This window comes from Pristiophorus japonicus, chromosome 20, assembly GCF_044704955.1.
Source record: "Pristiophorus japonicus isolate sPriJap1 chromosome 20, sPriJap1.hap1, whole genome shotgun sequence".
Lineage (NCBI taxonomy): Eukaryota > Metazoa > Chordata > Chondrichthyes > Pristiophoridae > Pristiophorus > Pristiophorus japonicus.
In genome coordinates this window covers 80513770-80534752 of record NC_091996.1, presented here as the reverse complement: position 1 = coordinate 80534752, position 20983 = coordinate 80513770, and the positions used below count along the sequence as shown (strand labels likewise).

General features: G+C 45.6%; 1 long non-coding RNA gene across 1 annotated transcript; it reads left to right on the top strand.

Moving 5' to 3' along the window:
* The first annotated feature begins 2532 nt into the window (after positions 1–2532).
* Positions 2533–20295, top strand: LOC139232974 (uncharacterized). The gene is made up of 3 exons (XR_011588127.1): positions 2533–2689; positions 6268–6400; positions 19582–20295. It is a non-coding gene; the product is annotated as an uncharacterized lncRNA (long non-coding RNA).
* The last annotated feature ends 688 nt before the right edge of the window (positions 20296–20983 follow it).

Genomic DNA, 20983 nt, shown 5'->3' with positions numbered 1-20983 from the left:
TGTTTTTATTTGCTATTTATTCTCCCTGCAAAAGGGCTCCCTTATTTCTTAATTGCTCTTTATTCCACTTCAATAAATAGATAACTTTGAGTGAGAGAAAACGGATCCACCGGGGACCTTTCGCGTGTGAGGCCAACGTGATATCCGCCACACTGCAACCCATCAAAGGGTGAGAAACCACTGAATATAAAGGATGAGCTCACAAATATCAGGGGCTGTGCAGTCTGGTCAACGTCAAACCCTCCTTTCTTATTCAGCAGAGGCATGAACGGGAGTCAGACGTCACAAAGTTTAATTAAAGACAAAAATTCAAATAACACTTCCAAATCTTTTCACTAAAAATTCTTTCACTTTATTTGAAATCCTACGATGTTGAATCTGAAAATGAGCACCGTGGGATTTTATCTTCACGACTGATTCTATTTTCTGTGCATGGTCGGATTAACCGGTGCTGTTAAATTTGACAAAAGTTGCCCCAGATTCCCGGTGTCATCAGCAATGAAGATTTTGAAACAATCCCCGACAAAAATTGTGTAAAATGGGATCTGGTTTAACAGTTAACATGCAAAACACAGAAGAAATGATTGAAGTATCGACTGTCCCTCAGTCAGCATTTCTTTCATTGTGCAAAAGATGGCATTAGGTTAAGTAATGATGCTTTCCCGTGAAATAAAAACAAAAGTTCAACAAAAAAACGGACGGTGACTGGCAAGTGAGCACTGCTTCTGACTCCGAGTGGGAATGGGCGGGGATTTTAAAGCCCTTATTTTGAGGAACGTTAATATAGATAAACATCTCATATTCGTTGTGTAGAGCAAGTGGTGCAACGGTAACACATCTCACTCGAGATGAGGACACTGCTATCGAAATCATGTCAGGGTTCCTGACCTTTGGGATAATTCCGGAATCAATATTTTCTTTACTGTGTCTTAATAACCAGACCCTTGCTCCAAGGTCTGTCTCACTGTTTCCCCGGTGTCAGGCAGAGATACGCCTGCTGCCCTCATTTATTTCATGTGACAGGACACAAAAGTTCAAAATCAACCTGCAGGGGGCCAGACACAGCAGCACCTAGTCAGGATGGCTGAGTGGTCAAAGGTGCTGTGTTTGGATTGCAATTGCATGTGGAGGAGTGGGTTCAAATCCAATGTCTGACACTTTCTGCTTTTAATCATTAAGCGAAACTCATTGTTTGACACCTCGACCAACTCTTCAAAAGTGGCATTCTGCAGTTCAGCTGCTCGCTAAACATTTCCGTCTGACCTGGTGCTGAAAGTGGAGATGTTTCTGCAGTGTAGCGGTTAACACGTTCACCTCACACACGAAAGCTCACCGGGCGGGAATATTTTCTGGAGCTTTCTCCTCATGCATGCTCAGGGGCGAGTTTGTTCTCCTGTGAAAAGTCATGAGATGATAAGCATGTAAGGATTAGGGGCCGGAGTAGGCCAATCGGCCCCTCGAGCCTGGTCCACCATTCAAGAAGATCCTGGCAGTTCCTCCACAGCAAGTTTAAACATCTGGGGCGGAGCCAACAGGCGCCTGGCTGCAATCAGTGACAAAAACCCGCATTTGGCAGAAGCCCCGCTCGATCAATTGGGAGAGCATGAAACTATTAATCTTAGGGTCGCGGGTTCGAGCCCCACGTTGGGGCTTTTTGTTAAATGTTATCCTGCATTCACCGGAAAACATCATTAATTAACCGATGATCTTCATTTGCATACTTAAAGAAATGCTAACTGAATGAGAGTCAATAATTTCATAATTTTGGACAAACAAGTGAAAGACACCTGGTGCTGGTGGGCAATTTTGTTGCCTTTGTCATTGATGCTTGATCTACAAGTCTAGTTATCAAATCGTGTGCTCAACCATCAGTTACCTGTTACAAATCAGCGGAGGAGAAATCAGTTTGTTGTCTAATGCTGCCTTTGCCTGCACAATGTGTGCTGAGATTGTCTGTGCAATATGCATTCAGCAGGATGAATAAAAGGAACGCTTTTTGAAATGCAGGCACTGCATGTTTTGCACTCAATAAAAATTTGCATTTTCTTTTCATGCCAAGTATTTTGCATTAATGCATTGCAATGCCAACGCACTTTTTACCTGGCAAGACTGAAGTACAAGCTGTGATGAACAGAATGAAACAGAAACAGCTACTTGAGAACCCATAGCCTCGACGGTATCTGTGTGAATTGCTCTGCATCGATAATTAGCAGAGCGTAAAGTGGGGAAACTGACGGTGTGGATGAGAAAAGGCCGAGCCAAAGTGTAATGTTGGAGATGATCTTGTTTTTGAGAAATGTTTCAAAGAATTTGGCATCGTTGGTTCCATGGTGTAATGGTGAGCACTCTGGACATGAATCCAGCGATCTGAGTTTAAATCTCGGTGGAAACTGAATGCTTGCTGTCGCAGCTGCTAAAGATTTGGGACAAACAAGTGAGAGACACCTAGTGCTGGTGGGCAGTTTTGTTGCCTTTGTCATTGATGCTTGATCTCCAAGTCTCGTTGTCAAATCCTGTGCTCTGTGTTAGCACAGTCCCGCATTGCTGAACTCTTTGCTTCAGCATGCAGTCTGAAGTTTGGATTAAATAACAGGAAGATTGAAGTTTGGATGGTAAAGGGACTGTTAGACAATGTTGTGCCTTGCAGCCAGTGAGATGAGTAACTGGTCATTGTCTGGATGTTAAATATGTGAGTACCTTGTTACGGTGGGAATAATGGAAACTCAGGACTAAACGATTTGATGATGTCTGTATGTTCAGTATTTGAGTGTAACCTTGTTACTATTTAATGATATCTGTAGGTTAAAGAAGCAACATTAAGTCTGTCTGTTAAAAGATTCAGAAAGCAGTTAGTCAGGATTGTCTAAATGGAAAGAATAAGAGTTCAAAGGCTTTTTCAGTATAAAGATGAGACTTTTATGGACTGTAGAGACACAGACACCAGAGACACTGGACATTCGGAAGGTGTGTGTCGCAAGCAGCCACGGAAATCGAAGCAAGCTGCCTTTGTGAAGTGCTCTCAGTAACTTTCATACTTGGTTTGTTTAGTATGAATGTTTAAATAAAAGACCCGATCCTGCCTTTACGACAACGGAGTGTGCGCGGGTAATTCGATATTAAAAGCAACGAAGCGAAAAGAGCAAGACAGCCGTTTGCAACATTTTGGTGACCCCGACGTGATTTTCAAAAGTTCGTTGGCTTATTCGAAGTCCCCGACATGAAGCAGAAAGTTGGCTGAGTTGTTGGAAGAAGTGTTTCCCACACATCAGTTCGAGGGGTGAGCATTCTCTTAGTTGTCGTGATTAAAGGGATCTTCAGTTAGTAATGGGAGGCTCAGGGGATATTTCAGTTGAGCTCCAGTCATTTCTTAATGAGTGGATTGAGTCGAAAGGGGGAACTTATGGGATAAGACAGGAAACAATGACAGGAGGATGGAGAGAGACACGGCAGTCCTTAGTGAAGAGTGTCCAGTTAAAAAAGATTAAAGTGTTTGGGTTAAAAAGTGATAAAAAGAGAAAAGCGTTCGTGTTGCAGTGTCTCATGCTGGGGATTCAAACGTTAGGAGAAGAGGCTGAGGCTCGAGATAGGGAAGTCTCAGAACTCAGAGAGCAGCTAACAGCAGTGAGTAAAGAAGTAGAGAATTGGTGATTTCAGGCACTCGGGGCAGCCAGGACTGTTCTGACACTGGATCAGCATCTTGCTGATGAACAGAAGCGTAATCACGATCTAGAGAAAGGAATATCTAAGCTGCAGAAGATGGTGGTATTAGGTTGCCCACGGAGACAGCAATTGATAAAGCTGGGTGGTATTCGGAGGATTCCCCGGGTCTGAGAGTTGAAAAGGGGATTAAGGGACAGGGACAATGCCCACCGTTCCCATCCACAGCTCCTTTGTCTTCTCTGACTTCGGAGCCTCGAACCCGTGTGGTTCATGTGGCAACGTTAGGATCGGAGGCGGAGCAGTTAGATGCCTCTTCGGTTACTCAGACGCTTAACATCCCACAACATTACACACGACCTTCCGGTAATGTGGAGAGTGGGGGAAGCACGCTCGAGCGGACAAGGCCAGAGCAGGATCATGATTCCTCTACTCCCTGTGGAGCTCGTGAAGGGAACACGACCTTAAGTGGTTTTGGGGATACCTGGTATGAGCGAGGAGGGGTACAGTTACAGGACATGTGAGCTATCCTTAGTGAAGTGGGACCCGCACACCTTCAGGATCTTAATAAGTTTGCCCAGTGGTGGTGTAATATTCTGGGATGGTGGCAGTCTGGGAACATATCAGAGAAACCGAGGGTTCACATGGTTCTGCGCACGTTAGGGAATCACCGGGGAAAGGTAGTAGGTTTTGAAACAACTTCCAGGTCTCATGCTTGGTAGAATAATAGCTGCAATCTTTGTTACTCACTCAGGCCACAGTTAATAAAGCGGCTTGCATTATTACCAGGGGAAGGACCCAGGGAAGCTGGGGAATGTATATTCCAGTTGTGTAAAAGTTTGGGAAGTAATTGGATTGATATCAGTCATTACGGGGATGGTACACATAGAGAGATCATTTTGACTCTCGTACCCCCGTCAGTAGTTCTGGAAGTAGATGCCTGCGGTGGGGACGATCGTTTTGATAAATGGTTGGCAAGGGTAGAAAGCTTGTATCAGGGAGCTGCAGGAATTTCAGTCATGGAAGTGAGACAGGGGTTACAGCGATGGAAGGCAGAAGGGCCTGAGTGGATGAATCCCGCGAGGAGTCACATAAAAGGAGCAGGACCAGGTGGTGGCCGTCAGTTGATAGAGGACAGGGAGAGACTGGCTAAAGAATTAGAAAAGTTAAAAGAAAAGTTGAAGAATCAGGAAAGAGAAGCTGGAGACACAGACAGGAATGATACCTCGGTTCAGTTGCTGAGGTCGGGGGTAGATTCCGCAGGTGAGGGAGGATCCCTATAGGGATGCCGTGCCTCAACCACACATGTCGTTCCTTTAGGACCCTTACTTCAGGATAGGGGTGGCCATACCCTTATCGAGGCTTGTGTGGAAGGGCAGCGGGAAATGGACACAGGGTCTGCCGGACAAATGAAGGTGCTCCTGGAGGAAGGGGATTCCCCTCTTCAGAGACAGTTCCCCAACACCCCAGATACACGAGGAGCAGTTACTGAACAGTCAGAGATGAAAGCAGTGGGAGAAGCTTGTTCAGAAACATTTAAAGTTTCTGCAGGAATGGGCTGTCTCAGAACTGATGAGATGTTCAGTGAAAAGCTCAAATGTGGGAGTTACAAACATGATCTTAAAGGATGTGAAATAGAAGTTGGATCGTTGCAAATGTCGAGAGAGTGAATTACAGCAGTTCCGAAGGGTGAACTGAGAGAAGGACTGGGTCTCTCGACTGACTATTCAGCATTTCCGTCATCCTTTACTGCATGTTGTTACACTTCTCCCACAAAGCAGAGGAAATTGTTAAAATGTGTGCAGAGGGCAACAGACTTAGTCGAAGACACCGATTGTGAGTTTACATTTCTGAATGTAAACAGCATGGAATTCAGTTGGAAACATCAAAAATTGAAAATTGACTTTTAAGTAAAAATGGATATGGTGATCACAGACCAACGGACTTTAAAATGGCATCCTGAGAATCTGAATCTACAAGAACCCTACTTTGACCCGAAGCGTGCTGCTATTTGGAAGAAGAAAATACGGAAATGGAATGCAACATTTCAACAGCTACAGAGTTTGAATCAAGCAATCGTTGTGGACATTAACCATCACACTGCGGAAATCGAGAAGGTGCACACAACTTTGGACCAGATTGGACATGTGAGCTGGTGGGAGTCATTGTTGGGATGGAGCCCGACGGCAACAGGTGTGATGAACACAATGATACACCCTGTCCTTATGCTGGTGCTGGTTCAGCTGGTCGTGCTGGTCATTTTGATTAATGTGGATGTCGTGTTAGAAAACAAGGACTACAACTGGACAATGCTGTTGAACGAGCTCGAGCCACCATGCAAATGTATGTTACCCAGATAAGACCTGCAGAGAGGCGAGGAGAAGAAGTGGGGGAATGTGAGAGCACAGTCCCGCATTGCTGAACTCTTTGCTTCAGCACGCAGTCTGAAGTTTGGATTAAAAAACAGGAAGATTGATGTTTGGATCGTAAGAGACTGTTAGACAAAGTGGTGCCTTCAGCCATTGAAATGAGTAACTGGTCATTGTCTGTATGTTAAATATTTGATTGTACCTTTGTTAATTTTTGTAAAGCCCTGTCCTCTCATTACAGAGTCACACGAGGCATGTAGTGAATTCAAGGTCACTCTGGACCTGCACCTTTTATTTCACAGCTCTGGAATGCTGCACTTGCCTGAGACCTGTGCTTATATACCTGTCTCTTCAAGTGCACCGCCGGTGTTAAGGTATGCTGGTGGTTACAGGTCATATCTTATTACAGTCATGTATCGCATGTTGGGATACAGTTATATATAATAATGCAAGATACATGACACGATTTAATGACATCTGTAGGTTAAACAACCAATATTAAGTCTTTATGTTAAACAATTCACAAAGCCGTTAGCCGTGATTGTCTAAATGCAAAGAAATAAGAGTATAAAGATGAGACTCACACACGCAGACACCAGAGACACTGGACATTCGGAAGGTGTGTGTCTCAAGCAGCCACGGAAATCGAAGCAAGCTGCCTTTGTGAAGTGTTCTCAGTAACTTTTATACTTGGTTTGTTTGGTATGAATGTTTAAATAAAAGACCCGATCCTGCCTTTACTACAACGGAGTGTGTGCGGGTAATTCGATGTTAAAAGCAACGAAGCGAAAAGAGCAAGACAGCTGTTTACAACATTTTGTAACAGGTAACTGATGGTTGAGCACACGATTTGATAACTGGACTTGTAGATCAAGCATCAATGACAAAGGCAACAAAACTGCCCACCAGCACCAGGTGTCTTTCACTTGTTTGTCCCAAATTTTCAGCAGCTGGGATAACAAGCATTCAGGTCCCACAAAGATTTAAACTCAGATCACTGCATTCAGAATCCTGAGTGCTCACCATTACACCATTGAACAGATAATGTAAAATCTTTGAAACATTTCTCAAAAACAACAAAATCATCTCCAACATTACACTTTGGCTCAGCCTTTTCTCATCCACACCATCAGTTTCCTCTCTTTGCTCTCTGCTAATTATCGATGCAGAGCAATTCACACAGATACCGTCGAGGTTATGGGTTCTCAAGTAGCTGTTTCTGTTTCACACTGTTCATCACAGCTTGTACTTCAGTCTTGCCAGATAAAAAGTGCGTTGGCATTGCAATGTATTAATGCAAAATGCTTGGCATGAAAAGAAAATGCGAAGTTTTGTCGAGTTAGCGAGTAGGTGACGAGGTTTGGGGTTGATGTTCGTCGCTTTCAATCTTTGAAATTTCACCAAGCAAAGAAACGGTCAATCCAACTGTCCCTGTAAGCATTGTGTTCACATTTTATCACAGGAATATCTGCAGTCAGGAGCCGAAAAGGAATTACAATCTAATACCAGCTTCGGTACAATCAGAATACTTTGTCACAGACAAGGCACCGGAAGGCTGGAAGGTAGATCACACCGGTTGTGGGAGAGCTGGTTGGTGGTGACATGGAAGTGTCTGCAGTGTGCGGGACCAGACTGCTTCCACACATCCACAATGAATGTCCCACCCTTTCTTTGGGAAAAGTGCAACTGAGAGTGAACAAGTTCCATCCCGGTCAGAGCAATCTGAAGCTTTAACTGACTGACACCCTAGTTTGGGATTGTAATGTCTATAAGCTTGTAATGCTTGTAGCTCCACACAAACTCGCCCTTGAGCATGTATGAGGAGATAGCTACAGAAAATGTTCCCGCCCAGTGAGCTTTCACATGTGAGGCGAACGTGTCAACCGCTATACTGCGGAAACATCCCCACTTTCAGCACCAGGTCAGACGGAAATGTTAAGCGAGCAGGTGAACTGCTGAATCCCAGTTTTTAGGAGCTCGTCGTGGTGGCAAATAAGTTTTGCCTAATGATTAAAAATACGAAGTGCGAGAAATGGGATGAGAAGCCAGGCTTTCAGAGCAGACTGTAACCTGACCACAGCACCTAAGACTGCTCGGCCATCCTGACTATTTAGTGTTGTGTGTGGCCACCTGCAGGTTGGTTTTGAACTTTTGTGTCCTGTCACATGAAATAAATGAGTGCAGCAGGTGTATCTCTGTCTGACACCGGGGAAACAGTGAGACAAACCTTGGAGCAAGAGTCTGTTGATTGCCAAACAGCAAAGAATATATTAATTCTCGAAGAACAATACCCAAGAATACAATGACCCCAACGTGATTTGAACACACAACCTTCTGATCTGGAGTCAGACACCCTACCGTTGCACCACAAGGTCTATGTAGCAAGACTCAGATGTTCGTCTATATGAAGGTTTCAAAATACAAGTGGCTTTAAAATCTCCACCCATTCCCACCAGGTGTCAGAAGCAGCGCTCACCTGCCAGTCACTGTGTGTTTTTATCTTAAACTTTTGTGTTGTTTTCATGGGAAAGCATCATTAATTAACCCCTCTCCTTCTTTTGCACAATAAAGAAATGCTAACTGAGGGACAGTCGATACTTCAATCATTTGTCCTGTGCTTTGGGGAGCGGGCAGGGAAGTGGACCTGAGTCCATGATCGCATCGGCCATGATCGTATTAAATGACGGAGCAGGCTCGATGAGCATATGGCCTACTCCTGCTCGTATTTCTTATGTTCTTATGTTCTTCTGCATGTGAACCCATTTTACACACTGTATTTTAGGAGTCTGGTTCAAAATCTTCATTGCCGATGACACCAGGAATCCGGGGCAAATTTTGTCAAATTTAACAGCACCGCTTATTCCTACCATGCACAGAAAATAGAATCAGGAGTGAAGATAAAATCCCATGATGCTCATTTTCAGATTCAATGCAGCAGGATTTCAAATAAAGTGAAAGAATTTTACAATGAAAAGATTTGGAAGTGTTACTTGTATTTGTGTCTTTAATTAAACTTTGTGGCGTCTGACTCCCGTTCATGCCACTGCTGAATAAGAAAGGAGGGTTTGACGTTGACCAGACTGCACTGCCCCTGATATTTGTGAGCTCATCCTTTATATTCAGTGGTTTCTCGCCCTTTGATGGGCTGCAGTGTAGCGGATATCACGTTGGCCTCACACGCGAAAGGTCCCCGGTGGATCCGTTTTCTCTCACTGAAAGTTATCTATTTATTGAAGTGAAATAAAGAGCAATTAAGGAATAAGGGAGCCTTTCTACCAGGAGAATAAATAGCAAATAAAAACAGCAAATGCTGGAAATCTCAGCAGGTCAGACAGCATTTGCCAGGAGACTAAACTCGCTTCCGATTGTTCCTCCACAGCAAGTTTAAACATAATGCTATTGCCCGGGATTTAACCAGGCACTTTTTGCATGGAAAACAAACATGAAAACCACTACACTACAGAAACCTCTGGCACAGCTGGCACAACAGAGGGGAGCTGACCAGTAAGCTCCCTCTGTGCTGATCGGGAATGTGTTGGCTCACCTTTAACAACTTCTGTCCCACACTGAAAGTTCTCAATCCTTCTCCTCCGCTGCCCTTTACAGAAATGTCACGGATCACCCAGCCACCGTGTTCACTTCCACATCCTCACAGTGGGGCCACAGAGGCTCCGACTGTCTCCCCGCGATCAGCGAACTCGCTCAGTTTACTAAATTAAACCAGGAACACGTGTCCGGCAAAGGGCAGGAGAAGCCAGATAGTCTGTAAGCTCGGTCTATCACAGAAAGTATTGGTATTCATGGTGATTACAGCAATTATTGATCGTCTCACAGACCTCAATTATTTTTACGCGATGAATTGATCGAGAATTGAAACCAGTTTAGTGCACCGGATCTTAACCCCTCGACCACCAGGGAACAGTTATGATACATGTAGATATATTTATATATATTTATATATGAACCTGAATATCAATGGCTAGCTACCTAGACCTCATTGCGAACAGCAGTGCATCTAACTTTGAGTGAGAGAAATTGTTCCACAGTGACACTCATTTCATCTTTTCTTCCCTTTTAAACACTAGAAACTGAGACAGGGGAAATAAATAGAGAAATAAAAGCCCAGGGATATAGACAAGAGGAAGAGAGAAGTGGAAAGATACTGTCCCCACCCAGAACTAATGCAGAAACCCCTCTGCTGCGCTCGGGGTGGCCACCCACAGCCTGGATTCATTAACGGGAGAACACCAGCGGTAGGTCGGGGCCATAAAAGGAACGGCGAGCGGCTTTGGGAGCAGCTTGGAGATCCCGGGAGACTACTCCAGGGAGCAGCGCGAGCTGGTGCAGGAGGGCGGCGGCAGCGAAGAGTGATGTCATCAAGGTCCAGGTCGGTGATTGGAGCGTGGGCAGATACAGCAGGAGCGGTGAGATCGGGGCGAAGGAGCGGCGAGAGACTGTAGAGGGACATGATCGGGGCTCAGGGGAGGCATGAGTTCAGGGCCAGGGGCCCAGGGGCAGCACGGGCCAGCCCACACTGCGATATGTGTGTGGGCACTGGGTCCGTGCAGCAGAGCTGGTCTCCAGTCGTCTTGGATAACCCTTGCCACTGGACCAAGACCTCGCTCTGTCAAGCCCGTGTGATGGCTGGGGTGCAACGGCCACCACATGTTAAAAAAATCCACGCACAGGTATCTTCCACCCTTTGGGATATAGTTCGGGTCCTTCATTGAAACACCGTGAACTCATTCTTTTTCGGCGTGGAAGCAAGTCATCCTCGTTTCGAGGGACCGCCTCTGATGATGATGATGATGGATACATTAACGTCCCAACAGCTCATTGACTGCAGGAGTGGGACCGTGCGGCACTTCAGAAAACATGTCGAAAAGGCCAAGTCACTGATTCCGTCTCATGTGCTCCTCCGATCAAGAACAGCAACACACACTAAAAATGTTTCAATATTGGTTAAATCTTATCTCCACATATTTTAAGCAGTTGACTCATTGGTCTTGGGGTATGATTCTTGCTTTGGGCTTGTTACTGAACATTTGCGAGAGATCCTGGTTTCAAATCCCAGACGAGACTTGAATTTGCATCGAACTTTTGCAAAGAAGGACTTGTTTTTCTGCAGTGTCTGTCAGGAACTCATGATGCCCCAAAGTGCTTTACAGCCGTTGCGTTGCCTTTGAAATGTTGTCACGTGAGGAAAGATGTGCCCAAATCACCTCACACGCACCTCAACTCTTTGCAAAGGAGTTCATAGAATCAAAGAAGGCCATTTCGGCCCATTGTGTCCGTGCCGGCCAACAAGAGGCTATCCAGCCTAATCCCACTTTCCAGCTCTCGGTCCAGAACCCTGCATGTTGCGGAACTTCAGGTGCACATCCAAGCACTTTTTAAATGTGGTGAGGGTTTCTGCCTCAACCACCCTTTCAGGCAGTGAGTTCCAGATCCCCACAACCCTCTGCGTGAAGAAATTTCCCCTCTAAACTTTCCACCAATTACTTTAAATTTATGCCTCCTTGTTGATGACTCCTCTGCGAAGGGAAATAGGCCCTTTCTATCCACTATATCTCGGCCCCTCATAATTTTATACATCTCAATGAGATCTCCCCTCAGGCTCTGTTCCATGGAAAACAAATCCAGCCTATCTAATCTGTCCTCATGGCTAAGATTCTCCACTCCCGGCAACATCCTTCTAAATCTCCTCTGTACCATCTTCAATGCAATCATGTCCTTCCTGTAATATGGCGACCAGAACTGCACACAGTACTCCAGCTGTGACCTAACCTGCCCCACCGACCCCATCTATTGTATTTGATGCCTCAGCTAATAAAGGCAAGCATTCCATATTCCTTCTTAACCACCTTATCTACCTGGCCTGCGTCTTTCAGTGATCTGTGGACATGCACTCCCTGGATTCTGGGGAGGACCCAGCAGATTGGAAAACTGCAGATGTAATGCCCCTATTTAAAAAAGGAGGCAGACAAAAAGCAGGAAACTATAGACCAGTTAGCCTAACATCTGTGGTTGGGAAAATGTTGGAATCCATTATTAAAGAAGCAGTAGCAGGACAGAGAAACATAGAAACATAGAAAATAGGTGCAGGAGAAGGCCATTCGGCCCTTCGAGCCGCACCACCATTCAATAAGATCATGGCTGATCATTCAGCTCAGTACCCCTTTCCTGCTTTCTCTCCATACCCCTTGATCCCTTTAGCCATAAGGGCCACATCTAACTCCCTCTTGAATATATCTAATGAACTGGCATCAACAACTATCTGCGGCAGTGAATTCCACAGGTTAATAACTCTCTGAGTGAAGAAATTCCTCCTCATCTCTGTCTTAAATGGCCGACCCCTTAACCTGAGACTGTGCCCCCTGGTTCTAGATACTCCAGCCCGGGGGAAACAACCTCTCAGCATCTACCCTGTCAATCTCCTTCAGAATATTGTGTGTTTCAATGTGATCACCTCTCATTCTTCTAAACTCCGGAGAGTATCGGCCCATTCTATACAATCTCTCAACTTAAGACAGTCCTCTCATCCGAGGAATCAATCTGGTGAACCTCTGTTGTACCACCTCCCAGGCAAATATTTCCTTCCTTAAATAAGGAGACCAAAACTGTGCGCAGTACTCCAGGTGTGGTCTCACCAGGGCCCTGTACAATTGTAGCAAGACTTCCTTACTCTTGTACTGTGGGCTATATATTAGGTACTATGGGCCGAGTGCCCTGTTTTTTTGCTGATTCGATGGTTGTATAAAAAGTTATTAAAATTTGACAGTTGCTCGGCAAACATATTTGTATTTCCTTCAGTGCACTCCTTACTCTTCAAGGGCTAGATTTTCCCCAAGCAGTTTTGTCGGCGCACTGACCTCAAGCGCACCGACTTTGCGCGCTGGAAACGGCTCGGGGAAAAACTCGCCCCATCCTGGCCGCTGTGTACAGTCCCCGGAGTCCTGGCGTGGTGTCGATGGTGAAGTGGGGGGCGGAGCCAAATGCCTGCGCCGAAAACACTGCCGGCACCTTCGCACATGGGCAGTAGGGAGAGAAAACTTGGCACTCTGCCATTTTTAAACAGTGTCAAACCCGATGAAAAGCACAGCAGCTTCTCAGCTTCTCCGGTCGCTCGGCGGGCTCTCCCCCCGTCCCTCCCCGATAAAACGCACAGCTCCAGCAGCTGCAACTTCTCCGGTCCACAAGCTCACACTTCTCCGGTGTGTCTTCCCTCCCCTATCCCAGGGATATAGGGACCGAGTGTAATGGAGCCAAGTTTGCTGATGGTACAAAGATGGGTGGGAAAGTAAATTGTGACACAGCAAAGTAAATCTCAATTCCGGAAGAACAATATGGAAAAGTACAGTGACCCCGACGTGATATAAACACGCAGCCTTCTGATCTGGAGTCAGACACACTACCGTTGCACCACGAGGTCTACAGTGCAGAGTGGCCATGTTTGTATACATGAAGGTTCCTGAAACACAGTTTCATTTACCCTGCATTGGTGCAATAAAAAGGGCTTTAAAATCCCCGGCCACTCCCACCGTGGGTCAGACAGCATCAGAAGCAGTGCCCACCTGTCACTCACCCTCTCACGCCCGCTTTCATCACCTGCAGCAAATCCAGTTCATCATCATTATAGGCAGTCCCTCGAAGCGAGGATGACTTGCTTCCACACCAAAAAAGGATGAGTTCACAGGTGTTTCAATGATGGACCTAATATTCCAGGTCCCGAACTGCATGTTGAAGGGTGGAAGATGCCTGTGCGTGGATTTTTTTAACGTGTGGTGGCCGTTGCACACCAGCCATCACACGGGCTTGACAGAGCGAGGTCTTGGTCCAGTGGCAAGGGTTATCCAAGACGACTGGAGACCAGCTCTGCTGCACGGACCCAGTGTACACACATATCGCAGTGTGGGCTGGCCCGTGCTGCCCCTGGGCCCCTGGGCCCCTGGCCCTGAACTCACGCCGCCCCTGGGCCCCGATCACATCCCTCCACAGTCTCTCGCTGCTTCTGCTGTACCTGCCCACGCTCCAATCACCGACCTGGACTTTGATGACATCACACTTCACTGCCGTCGCCCTCCTGCACCAGCTCGCGCTGTACCTTGCCGTGGTACACCACCACGCTGCTCCCAGGCCGCCGCTCACCGCTCCTTTTATGGCCCCGACCTGCCGCTGGTGTTCTCACGCAGGTCGGGGCCTCCACGCTGCTCCCAGCAAATCCAGTTACACCCCGTGTCACCGCACAATTCTCAGCTGTGATTGTAAGCTGACTATATTTAAAGCTATCGCAGAGGCTGCAAGCAGTGTTCCCTGGTAGTCTAGTGGTTAGGATTCGGTGCTCTCACTGCTTTGACCTTGGTTCGATTCCTGGTCAGGGAAAGCATTTTTACAGAGCAAGTTGACAAAAATAATTCAAGTCTGTGAGAGACTGAATAATTGTTTCAATCATCATTAATCCAGCCACATGCGTTGTACACTGAAGGAAATACAAATATGTTTGCCGAGCGACTGTCTAATTTTAATAACTTTTTATACAACCGTAGAATCAGCAGAAAAACAGGATATTCGGCCCACTGTACCTAATATATAGCCCATAGTACAAGAGTAAGGATGTCTTGCTACAATTTTGTACAGGGCCCTGGTGAGACCACACCTGGAGTACTGCGCACAGTTTTGGTCTCCTTATCTGAGGAAGGATACATTTGCCTGGGAGGTGGGACAACGGAGGTTCACCAGATTGATTCCTGGGATGAGAGGGCTGTCCTATGGTGAGAGATTGTGTAGAATATGCCGATTCTCTCTGGAATTCAGAAGAATGAGAGGTGATCACATTGAAACACACAATATTCTGAAGGGGATTGACAAAGCAGAAGTTGAAAAGCCCGTCGAGCTCAGTCAGTACAGTGTGAAATTCTTAATCTCAGGGTCCTGGGTTCGAGCCCCACGTTGGGCGATTACTTTTCCTTAAACTTTTATATTGCTTTCGCGGGTAAAAATCATTAATGAACCCATGATCTTCTTTTGCACAATGAAAAAAATGCGAACCGAGGGAGAGTTGATAATTTAATCAAATAATGAAAGCAGCGCCTCAGACCGCTTGGCCGTCCTTACTGTTAGATGCTCCAGTTACAAGTTATTACTCTGGAAAGTTTCAGACCGGGCGCTTGTTCAGGGCTGCTGGAAGGCCCAGTGATCGGGATATTCTCTCTCCCGGGGTTTTCCTGAGCCTGTGCTCAGTGTACGGGGAGCTTTGGCCTGGGTCCGAGGTAGCTTGTATCCCAGGGATGGACAATAACCCTCTGAGCTCTGGAACTGGGGAAGAGCGAATAATTAATGAGTTGTTTGTGGTTTCAAATGCAGCTTAGATCTGCTGGTGTAAACCGATCGTGTTGTTTCACAGAATGAAAGAAATGCTGACAGGGACAGTCAAAACTTCAATAAGTGAACTTTAATAATTCATGAAACTTTAATCCTTGAAGAAGTTTTATCCCCGATCTGATTTTACACACTCTGTATTTGAGGAGACTGGTTTTAAATGTTCATTGCTCATGCGACAATGTATCCAAAACAGCTTTTATTCAATTTTATTGCAGACAAGTTTTTGCTTGAGAAATAATGTTTCTGCCTGGGCTTGAACCGAGAACCTTTCATATGTGAGGGAAAGGTGATAATCACTACACGACAGAAACTGCTATTTAGCTCAGTGCCCAGAGAGAAGTGTTCAGCAACAAGCTGAAATGCTCAATCCCTCTCTCTGCAAAAAGTTCCTTCCAGAAACATTTTTCTGACCAGAATTGCACCAAACAACAATGTTTTCCTTTCAAAGTCATTAAACTCCCCAATTTCCGCATCTGCAATTTTAAGGACAAGGACTGAAAGCGCATTGCGATCAGAAAATTGCAGGAAACCCCTGTGGTTAATGACAGGGCTTTTGATGGTTGATTTCTGTACACACCTTGTGTTATGTATTTATCCCTTGGCAACCTGTATCACACCACCACCAGAGGGCCTACCTGTTGGAGTCCCAAGGGATCCCAGCATCCTTTGGGAGCACGGTATATAAGCAGGCCACCCACAAGGTACCTGCACTCTGGAGTCTTATTAAAGGAGCTAATGTCACACTTACTCATTGTTCACAGTACTCAGTTTCATCCTTTATTGTGACCGTATCAATTGGCGACGAGACAATGAACAACCACGCAAAAATTCAAGGAACAGTTGGTATCCTGGAGAAGTTCTCAGAAGTGGATGATTGCAAAGCCTTCGTGGAGAGACTCGACCAATACTTCGTGGCCAACGTGCTGGAAGGGCACGTAAACGCTGCCAAATGAAGGGCGATCCTCCTTACCGTCTGTGGGGCAACAATCTATGACCTCATGAAGTAACTTCTAGCTCCGGTAAAACCAACAACGAAATCCTATGAAGAATTGTGTACGCTGGGCCGGGAGCACCTAAATCCTAAAGAAGCATTCTGATGGCGAGGTATCGGTTCTACACGTGCCAACGGTCGGAGGGCCAGGAAGTGGCGAGCTATGTCGCCGAAGTAAGGCGTCTCACAGGACATTGCAAATTTGAGGGATTCCAAGAACAAATGCTGAGAGACTTTTTTGTGCTTGGCATTGGCCATGAAGTAATCCTTCGCAAACTGTTGACTGTTGAAACTCAGAATCTGAGCAAAGCCATAACGATAGCCCAGGCAATTTCCACCGGTTCCTTTAAACCCAAAAACTTAATTTATTTTGAGTGGACTGGAAGGATGAACATGGTCCATGTAAAAAATTGTTATCGTTTTACATGAACTGAATGTTCATAAAAGTATTGGAGTGGGAACTCACTGGATAACAGCACAGCTGGCAATGTTTGCGGAATATATTCGTGCAGCCAAAATGCACAATGACAACCTGGAATTGTACGGCACCGAATCCGTGGGGAAAAAACATGAAAAGGCTTCGTCTCTGGGTGGGTTCGAAACACCAACCTTTTGATTAACAACTGAACCCACGAACCCATTGCAGCACAGAGACTAACTTAAACGTCTATTGCAAGACATCCCAAACGAGGGTGTCAGTCAGTTAAAGCTTCAGATTGCTCCGACCGGGATGGAACTTGTCCACTCTCAGTTGTACTTTTCCCAAATAAATGGAGGAACATTCATTGTGGATGTGTGGAAGCAGTCTGGTCCTGCACACTGTAGACACTTCCATGTCACCGCCAACCAGCTCTCCTGCAACCGGTGTGATCAATCTTCCAGCCTTCCGGTGCCTTGTCTGTGACGAAGTATTCTGATTGTCCCGAAGCCGGTATTAGGTTTTCTTTTCTTTTCAGCTCCTGACTGCGATTAAACACAAACAAAATGCTTACAGGGACAGTTGGATTCATCATTTCTTTGGTTGGTGAAATTTCAAAGATTGAAAGCAACGCACAAACCTCGTCACCTACTCGCGAACCGCTACACGCTGCTCCCGTGAGATGGTAGCCCAGTTGCTGTTTCAAGCTTGAATGCAGGAACAAGCAGAACTCATTCAAAGAAAGTCCAAGTCCCTGAGGCACCTGATTATTTGCACCGAACTCCTTCGCAAATAGTTGAGGTTCGTGTGGGGTGATTTGGGCACATCTTTCCCCACACTACAACACTTTAAACATAACTCAACAGCTGTAAAGTGCTTTGGGCCGTCATGAGTTCCTGAAAGGCACTGCAGAAATGTAAGTCCTTCTTTGCAAAAGTTCGCTGCAATTTCAAAATTCGTGACAGAATAATGGGCTCGGCCGGGATCTCTTGCAAATTTCAATTAACAACCCGAAGCGAGAATCAAACCCCTTGACCAACGAGCTAACTTTTTGACAAACCTGGAGATCAGGTGTAACTTTTATAAAAGCATTTTTTGTGTGTAGCTATTCTTGACAGGAGGAGCACATGAGATCGAATCAGTGACTTTGCTTTTTCAACCTGTCTTCTGAAGCGCCGCACGGTCCCACTCCGACACTCAATGAGCTGTTGGGACGTTAGTGTATCCAGGCTGTGGGTGGCCACCCCGAGCGCAGCAGAGGGGTTTCTGCATTAGTTCTGGGTGGGGACAGTATTTCCCCTTCTCTCTTCTTCTTGTCTGTATCCCTCTGCTTTGTTTTCTGTATTTATTCCCCGGCCTCATTTTACGTGTTTAAAGGGGAACAAAAGATGAAGTGGGCGACACTCTGTAACAATTTCTCTCACTCAAATATATCTATTTAGTGAAGTGAAATAAAGAGCAATTAAAGAATAAAGGAGAAGCCACTGTCGCCCTTTTGACAGGAGAATAAACTCGCCCATGACTGTTCATCCACAGCAAGTTTAAACATAATCTTCCTGCACGGGATCCTTTCACGTGGAAAGCAAACGTGATAACGGCTCCACTGCGGAAACCGCTCTGACCAGAAGTACAGCAGAGGGCAGCTGACCAGCGAATGCCTTCTGTGCTGATCGAGAATGTGTTGGCTCACCTTAAACAACTTCTGTCCCTCACTGACAGCTGTCAATCCTTCTCCTCCGCTGCCCTTTACACAAACATGTCACTGATCCCCACCCACCACCCCACATCCCCATGGTGTTATCTTCCATGTTAGCACAGTGGGGCCGCGGAGGCACCTACTCTCTCCCCGCGGTTAGTGAACTCAGTCAGTCTGTAAAATTAAAGGGGAACAAGTGTCCCGCAAAGGGCAGGGGAAGGGAGAGAGTCTGTAACCTCGGTTTAATTGTTTGTCAAAGGCTACCCGTCCTGTTGTGTATTCCCAGCAGTTTCCTACTTTCACAGGTGGAGATACCGGGGCTGGACCATGTTCCTAAAATACAATGAGGTCGGGATAAAAGTTCCTCACATACTCAGGGCAAAATAAATGATTGAAGTTCCACAATTAATTAATGATGTATAAATTAATGATTTTTTTTTCACATGAGATACATGTAACTCTTTCTTATAAGGTTTTAATTTTGCTGGAAGTGCAATTTCCCTGGCCGGAAATCGACCCAGGGCCGCGGTGGTGAGAGCGCCGAATCCTAATCACTGGACCACCAGGGAACGCTGCATTGCTGCATCACTGCATCGTAATGCTTGGTGTCATTATTGTCCTTTTCAATCCACTTGTTTCACACAGAAACAAATTGTAACCGTAATCTGAATTTAAACCCACGTGATTCTTTGAAGCCACCTTTAAATGATTGGTTAAACCACTCCTTATGCCACCGAAAAACAGCTTTGATTCCAAGTCAGTGCGATAACTTTTGTAACACCGTTTTTAAATTCAACACCTTGTAAAATTGACGACATGCAGTTAAAGTGAAAAAAATAAGAATTCATTTAACCACCATTAATTAACCGATAGCCTTTTTCAGAATGAAAGAAATAATAATATAGTTACTAAGAGACAGTGGTATCTTCAATCATTCAATTTCTCTACATGTGATGAACTTTTATCCCTATCTCATTTTACACTGTATTTTATGACAATGGTTTAAAATTGTAAGTGTTCATGACTCAATTGTAAAACCATTGATTGTGTGTGTGTCTATTCTTGATAGGAGGAGCACTTGAGACCGACGTTCCAGTTCTATATATGTATCAACAGAATCAATTTCCACCAGTTTCTTGAAACCCAATAACTTCATTTATTTCGAGTAGACTGAATGGAGGAACATGATCCATGTAAAAAATTGTTGTCGTTTTACATGAACTTAAAGCTCAGAAATGTATTGGAGTGGGAACTCACTGGATAACAGACAGCTGGCAATGATTGCGGAATATATTCGTGCAGCCAAAACCCACAATGACAACCTGGAACTGTGTGGCACCGAATCCTGGGGTAAAAAACATTAAACGGCTCCGTTTTTGAGTGCGCTCGAACTACCAACCTTTCGGTTAATAGCCGAACAGACTCACTAATTGCGCCACAGAGACTGATGGCATTATACTTTGCTAGACATTCAAAACCAGGGTGTCAGTCAGTTAAAGCTTCAGATTGCTCCGACCGGGATGGAACGTGTCCACTCTCAGTTGTACTTTTCCCAAATAAAGGATGGGACATTCATTGTGGATGTGTGGAAGCAGTCTGGTCCCGCACACTGCAGACACTTCCATGTCACCACCAACCAGCTCTCCCGCAACCGGTGTGTTCTACCTTCCAGCCTTCCGGTGCCTTGTCTTTGACGAAGTATTCTGATTGTCCCGAAGCCGGTATCAAGTTTTCAGCTCCTGACTGCAGATATTCCTGTGATTAAATGCGAACAAAATGCTTACAGGGACAGTTGGATTCTCCGTTTCTTTGCTTGGTGAAATTTCAAAGACTGAAAACAATGCACATTAACCCCAAACATAGACATAGAAACATAGAAAATAGTGCAGGATAGGCCATTCAGCCCTTCTAGCCTGCACAGCCATTCAATGAGTTCATGGCTGAACATGCAACTTCAGTACCCCATTCCTGCTTTCTCGCCATACCCCTTGATCCCCCTAGTAGTAAGGACTTCATCTAACTGCCTTTTGAATATATTTAGTGAATTGGCCTCAACTACTTTCTGTGGTAGAGAATTCCACAGGTTCACCACTCTCTGGGTGAAGAAGTTTCTCCTCATCCCGGTCCTAAATGACTTACCCCTTATCCTTAGACGGTGACCCCTGGTTCTGGACTTCCCCAACATTGGGAACATTCTTCCTGCATCCAACCGGTCGAAACCCGTCAGAATTTTAAACATTTCTTTGAGGTCCCCTCTCATTCTTCTGAACTCCAGTGAATACAAGCCCAGTTGATCCAGTCTTTCTTGATAAGTCAGTCCCACCATTCCGGGAATAAGTCTGGTGAATCTTCGCTGCACTCCCTCAATAGCAAGAATGTCCTTCCTCAAGTTAGGAGACCAAAATTGTACACAATACTCCAGGTGTGGCCTCACCAAGGCGCTGTACAACTGTAGCAACACCTCCCTGCCC